Genomic DNA, 7,630 nt, shown 5'->3' on the forward strand with positions numbered 1-7,630 from the left:
TTTTACCTTCTTTTTGCCGTCCTTGGCCATGAGACACTTGTGGCCGATGTTGGGGAAGAGAAGGCCTTTGGTGACGGCGATGTTGGCGGCGTCCTCGTCGTCGGAGGAGTCGCTTGAGCTTTCGTCGGAGTCCCACTCCCGACAAACATGGGCATCGCCGCCCTTCTTCTTGTAATACTTCTTCTTCTCCTTTCTTCTTCCCTTCTTGTCGTCGCCCCTGTCACTGTCACTAGACATAGGACATTTTGCAATAAAGTGACCGGGCTTACCACACTTGTAGCAAACCTTCTTGGAACGAGGTTTGTAGTCCTTCCCCTTCCGTTGCTTGAGGATTTGCCTAAAGCTTTTGATGATTAGGGCCATCTCCTCATTGTCGAGCTTAGAGGCGTCAATTGGTTGTCTACTTGGTGTAGACTCCTCCTTCTTCTCCTCCGTTGCCTTAAAGGCCACCGGTTGTGCCTCGGAGGTGGAAGGCTCGTCAAGCTCGTTGATCTTCTTGGAGCCCTTAATCATGCATTCAAAACTCACAAAATTCCCGATGACTTCCTCGGGGGTCATTAGTGGATATCTTGGATTACCACGAATTAATTGAACTTGTGTGGGGTTAAGGAAAATAAGAGCTCTTAGAATAACCTTAACCACTTCGTGGTCATCCCATTTTGTGCTCCCGAGGTTGCGCACTTGGTTCACCAGGGTCTTGAGCCGGTTGTACATGTCTTGTGGCTCCTCCCCTTGGCGAAGACGGAAGCGACCGAGCTCCCCCTCGATCGTTTCCCGCTTGGTGATCTTGGTGAGTTCATCACCCTCGTGCGCCGTCTTGAGTAGGTCCCAAATCTCCTTGGCGTTCTTCAATCCTTGTACTTTGTTGTATTCCTCCTTGCTTAGGGAGGCAAGGAGGATGGTTGCGGCTTGGGAGTTGAAGTGCTCGATTTGGGCCACTTCGTCCGTGTCATAGTCCTCATCCCCTATTGATGGTACCTGTACACCATACTCAACAACATCCCATATTCTTTTGTGGAGAGAGGTTAGATGAAATCGCATCAAATTACTCCACATAGCATAATCTTCACCATTAAAAGTTGGTGGTTTGCCTAATGGGACGGAAAGTAAAGGTGTATGTTTAGGAATGCGAGGGTAGCGTAGGGGGATCTTACTATACTTCTTGCGCTCTTGGCGCTTAGAAGTGACGGAGGGCGCATCGGAGTCGGAGGTAGAAGTTGATGAAGTGTCGGTCTCGTAGTAGACCACCTTCCTCATCCTCTTGTGCTTATCGCCTTTCCGATGCGGCTTGTGGGAAGAAGATTTTTCCTTCTTCTCTTTGTGGTGAGAAGAAGATTTCTTCTCCTTCCCTTTGTTGGAGGAGCTCTTCTTCTTCTCCCTCCTTTTGGTGCGGGACTCTTCCGATGAAGTGCTCACGTAGCTTGTAGTGGGCTTTTCGCCGGTCTCCATCTCCTTCTTGGCGTGATCTCCCGACATCACTTCGAGCGGTTAGGCTCTAATGAAGCACCGGGCTCTGATACCAATTGATAGTCGCCTAGAGGGGGGGTGAATAGGGCGAAACTGAAATTTACAAAAATAATCACAACTACAAGCCGGTGTTAGCGTTAGTAATAATAAATGAGTCCGCAAGAGAGGGCGCAAAACAAATCGCAAGCAAATAAAGAGAGTGACACGTGGATTTGTTTTACCGAGGTTCGGTTCTTGCAAACCTACTCCCCGTTGAGGAGGCCACAAAGGCCAGGTCTCTTTCAACCCTTCCCTCTCTCAAACGGTCCCTCGGACCGAGTGAGCTTTCCTTCTTCTCAATCAACTGGGAACAAAACTTCCCCGCAAGGGTCACCACACAATTGGTGCCTCTTGCCTCGGTTACAATTGAGTGTTGATCACAAGAGCAAAAGAGAAAGAAAGAAAGCGATCCAAGCGCAAGAGCTCAAAAGAACACGGCAAATCTCTCTCGCTAGTCACTAAAGGCTTGAGTGGAATTGGAGAGGATTTGATCTCTTTGTATGTGTCTAGAATTGAATGCCTAGCTCTTGTAAGTGGTTAGAAGTTGGAAAACTTGGATGATCATGAATGTGGGGTGGTTGGGGTATTTATAGCCCCAACCACCAAATGTGGCCGTTGGGGAGCCAGTCTGCTCGATGGCGCACCGGACAGTCCGGTGCACACCGGACATGTCCGGTGCCCCTGCCACGTCATCAGTGCCGTTGGAATCTGACCGTTGGAGTTCTGACTTGTGGGCCACCCCTGATGTCCGGTGGCGCACCGGACAGCTCCTGTTCATTGTCCGGTGCGCCAGTATGGGCAAACCTGACGTCTGCGCGCGCTGCGGCGCATTTAATGCCTCTGCAGGTAGCCGTTGGCGCGGGATAGCCGTTGTGCTGGAGTCACACCGGACAGTCCGGTGCACACCGGACATGTCCGGTGAATTATAGCGGACGAGCCGTTGGCTTTTCCCGAAGCTGAAGAGTTCCTGAGGCCGCTTCTCCATGGCGCACCGGACACTGTCCGGTGTACACCGGACAGTCCGGTGAATTATAGCGCGAGAGCCCCTGGAAATTCCCGAAGGTGGCGAGTTCGAGCTGGAGTCCCTGGTGCACCGGACACTGTCCGGTGGTGCACCGGACACTGTCCGGTGGCACACCGGACAGTCCGGTGCGCCCAGACCAGAGGGCCTACGGTTGGCTCTTTGCCCTTTTGTTGAACCCAACACTTGGTCATTTTATTGGCTATGTTGTGAACCTTTGACACCTGTATAACTTATACACTAGAACAAACTAGTTAGTCCAAAGATTTGTGTTGGGCAATTCAACCACCAAAATTATATAGGAACTAAGTGTAAGCCTAATTCCCTTTCAAAAATCATGCATACTAGGTAAATCATATGGTAGGATTGCTAGTTTTTAAATTCATATACTTAAGCAAACCTACATGGCTTAAAATGTTTAGTTAAAGCACGACACATAGCTTTTATATCACTCCATAGTAAATGATGCATTAATTGAAAATTTTGATTTCTACAAAGTGTATCATTTAACTTATATGTGCCAAAGTTTGGATTATGGATAATTTGCCCCTCTTGATATCAAATCAAAGTGCATGTCTCCTACAAGTACTCAAAACTTGTATGCACACCTTTAGGGGGAGGTTACTCTATAATCTAACACTTTGAGACTAACACATTTTCAAGTCTATTTCATGTGATAGTCTCATTGTAAGGAAAATGAAGTCCCCGGAGAAAGACAACAATCTTCCACTGCAAAATCTCCAAGAACTCTCATGTCTCTCAAGCTCGCCATTGATCTTCAATTGGTATCTTTTGAGACTACATTTAGTATCATTTACATGTCTTCTCAAATATTTGATTAGACTATATTTCATATCATATGCTTCCATGTTGCTAAAAATGCATAAGTAGTTAACTCATATTTTGTTACCTATGCATAAGGGAAGTTAGTCTTTTCAAATCATGTCTTGCACCTCTAATTTTCACATGTTTTTCCTAAGTAGAGGATCTCTGTCAGGGGGAGTGTTTCTTCATCTCTAAAGGGGGAGAAAAACTCTTTCTAAAGGAGAATACTCATTTAGGGGGAGTAATCTTTTGAGGAACTCTTTCAAGTGGTATCATTCACATAGTTTAATTTAATATCCTTCTAGTGATATCATTTGATACAATTCTTGATGAGGGCAAGCTTTTATTTACTTCCTACATGCTTTTAATGTCTTCCTTTTCGGTGGTTGATGCCAAAGGGGGAGAAGTTTAGGGACCAAAGTAATGAAAACTATATCAAACACCAAACACCACCAATTTAAAATTTTATATCTACAAATGGCTCTTCAAGTGGTTTTGGTTATTTGGTCCAAAAATAGGAAGTAAGTGAATTATGGAGTTAGGGGGAGGCTTAAGTCCATAATATCACATTGTGGGGACAATCATGCATCTTAGCAAGTAAAATGCATATTTTCATTCAAATACTTGTATTATTTGCTTGCTTTGGTTGTGTTGTCATCAATCACCAAAAAGGGGGAGATTGTAAGGAAAATGGACCCCGGGCCTTTTGGCTAATTGAGTTTTGGTGTTTGATGAACAACACAATCCGTGAACTAATAAGTTTTCTAGTGTTTGTGTTTTGTAGTTCACAGGATGCGAAGAGAATTGGACCAAGGCAATGAGGATGCAACACCTCAAAAGAAGACATAAAAAGATGCATAGGAGTCCAATACTCAAGAACAAAGAAGCCCGAAGAAATCAGCGAAGAAATCCAAGATAAGGGCTGTCAGCCAGCGCCTGGTGGCGCACCGGACATTGGTGTCCGGTGTGCACCGGACTGTCCGGTGAGGCACCGGACAGTCTGCGCAGAGAGGCCTCAGAAAGGCGCTCTCTAGCTGTAGCACCGGACTGTCCGGTGTGCACCGGACTGTTCGGTGTGCCAACGGGCAGAAGGCAACGGTCGGATCCAACGGTCGACTGCTACAGGCGCCAACGGTCGGCTGACGTGGCGTGCACCGGACATCTACTGTTCAGTGTCCGGTGGTGCACCGGACTGTCCGGTGCACCCGACGACAGAAAGCTGCTGCTTTCTGTCCAACGGCTAGTTGAGGGTGTGGAGGCTATAAATACCACCCCAACCGGCCATTCTCATGTGTGGGAGCCCAAGCAACATACCAAGACACATAGTGCATATTTCCAAGAGCTCAAACACCCAAGTGCTTAATAGAATCACTCGGTGATTAGCTTAGGTGCTTTGCGAAGTGCTTAGGTTAGTTAGACCGCTTTAGCGCTTGCTCTAGGTGAATCCTAGTTAGTTGAGTGAGTTTTGTAAAACCACACAACCCCTCGGCTCTTGTGTGAGTCGTTGTAATTGTACCGAGTGGGGCGAGAGTCTTGCGAGACCGTGACAACCGCGTTTGTGTCACGGCCGCCACCGTGTACCGGAGGGAACGAGACCCGCGGCATTTCGGCCGGAAGCTCGATAGTGGAGACGGCGGGGAGCGTCCGAGAGGAGCCGGAAGCGGAGCACCACTTGCGCGTGGAGAAGGCCCGTGGCTCTCTACGGAGTTACTCGACCGTGGTGCTTGGCCCTCGCGTGGGCTTCCCTTTGCGTAGGGGCACCAATGAGGATTAGTCGGGACCTTGCGTGGTTCCGGATACCTCGGTAAAAATACCGGCGTCATCCACGAGAGTTTGCTTCTCTACTTAGCTCTTTACATTCCGCATTTATATTAAGCATTTGAGTTTCAATCTTGTAGTCATACTTATTTAGTGTAGATTGAAACTTAGCCTTTGCGGTAGAGATAGCAACACTTAGACAAAACCTAGCTTGCACATTCTAGTTTGATTATTTGCATAGGTTTTGCTCTAGGGATTTAATTGTGGCCTAGTTTAGTAAAAGTTTTAGAAGTCCTAATTCACCCCCCCTCTTAGGCGTCACCCGTTTCCTACAGTGGATGCGCTAGGAAGCCGTGTTTCCTTGCCGCTTTCATAATAAGGAAATACCTTGATTTTACTGTACTATGGAAATAATGTAGTGTTGATGTTACAAACAAATGGCAACTATAGTATTTCAAAACCATAGTATATAAAAACTTTGTTACTAAATAGGCCCCATGTATCTATCCCTATGCAAAGGGAAAGGGCGGCATGGAATGCCACGACAGTCGGCTGCTCGTCATCATTTCGTGCTAGCCGACGTGGGAGAAATCTCTACTAATCCTTAAGACGGTAGTGTAGACCAGGCACAACCGTGCCCCCCCCGTATCCCGACCGTCCAATCCAATTTCGTCATCACGACCGTCGGATCCCGCTACCGCAGCCGCCCGCTACCGCAGCCGCCCGCTACGCAGCCGCCCGCTACCGCAGCCGCGAGATCCTCGCCGCCCCCGCTGCCTCCCTCCTCGCCCCCGCGACATGCGCGCAACCCTCCACGCAGCGCGCTGCGCGCAGCCGCACCAACCCCCGCCTTCTTCCCCGCGCATCGCGCAGCTGCCAACCCGCGCCCGCGCATCAGCGCGCAAACGCCCCCGCCACATGCGCGCATCTGCCCGCGACATGCGCGCATCCGCCCGCGACCCCGCCCCCGCGCAGCGCGCAGCGCGCAGCCGCCCCTGCCTCCTTCCCCACGCCGCGCAGCCGCCCCAGCCCCCGCCTTCTTCCCCGCGCAGCGCGCGGCCGCCCCCAACCCCGCGCAACGCAGCGCGCAGCCGCAGCCGCCACGCGCGCAGCCGCCACGCGCGCAGCCGGCTCATGCGCAGCCGCCCCCAACCCCGCGCAACGCAGCCCGCAGACGCAGCCGCCACGCGCGCAGCCGCCTCCATCCTAACAACCATGCGAGATCCTCGCCGCCGCATGCGCATGTCTAGATTTGTGTCTGCCGCATGTAAACAACCATGCCCGCACCCGCCTCCACCGGATCCGCGACTGCCCTACAACATATCTGCGCGCTCATGCTTGACCCCCTCTAAATACACGCCCAGGAACTTGCCCCATCCCATTCACCACCTGCAACTCATCTTCTCCCCTACGAGTCTACCTACACATGATTGGTGTGTACTGATGCTACTTGTCCTCAACCGTTCTGATTTATGTTCTTCTTCTCTCTCAAGCGTCAATCGTGTGCAGCAGTGGAATTTGGAGAAGCTGAGGAAGGAGCCGAGGAAGGAGGAGCAATCCCCGCCAAGGAGAACCCGCCCAAGAAAACCTTTTCATTTCAGGTGTGTACTGATGTTACTTGCCCTGGAACGTAGATTCAATTTCACCAAATGGATAAAGATGTAGCAATTCAAATGAAGAGTAAGTCATGTCAAATAGTCAGTATCCATACTTCTTATTGAAATGTTGATGTCCACCCATTCATGTTAGTAGTTGCTCCATTTGAATATAATCCTCCCGTTGTTAGTGGACTACCATGTTCAATGCCACTTTGATTTAAAATGGACGTGTTCTCCAACAGCGTGGAAACACGTAAAATTTTAGGTGTGCAGTGATTAATATGGTTTATGATAGTAATTCTGTTTTTTTCTTTTCAATGTTTAATACTGAAAAGTACTTCACAAGCAGCTTACACATTTGCAAGTAACAACAGCTAACTCATTCTACACTTATGGATTCAGTCCGTCCACTGCTTTTCAGTCTGTTCATAGTCGACAGTAGCAGCTAACAATGTCCACAATTGTGCTGCCATTTCGATTCAGTGTCAGCCATCAATTTTGTTTTTATTAAAAGTACACCTACTATATGCAGGAGTGATATATCTCAGATATAGTATCCGTATAACCTGTACAGTTTACCAAATAATCATGTATGTGGTATAATTTACTCTGCTAATTGTTCAGTTTTAGTCCAGTTATACAACCATGAGGTCATCATTTTGGTCTAACAATGTGCTTCTTCATTGATCTATATATGTGTTCATAAGCTTTACACTTTCTATTGATCATTCCTATCAAATCCCAGTCACTTAGTTGTGTAAAGCAAATGCGGTTTTTTGTTAGGAGTACGGAATTGCTACATGTTTGATATTTTTTCCTATCAGTTTCTCAACTGCTTGATAATTGATCGTGTTATCACTTTGATCATTTTGGGTTTTTTCCAATCTCTACTAATGATACAATGAAGAACCATACAACAATG

Source organism: Zea mays, chromosome 3 (assembly GCF_902167145.1).
Source record: "Zea mays cultivar B73 chromosome 3, Zm-B73-REFERENCE-NAM-5.0, whole genome shotgun sequence".
NCBI lineage: Eukaryota > Viridiplantae > Streptophyta > Magnoliopsida > Poales > Poaceae > Zea > Zea mays.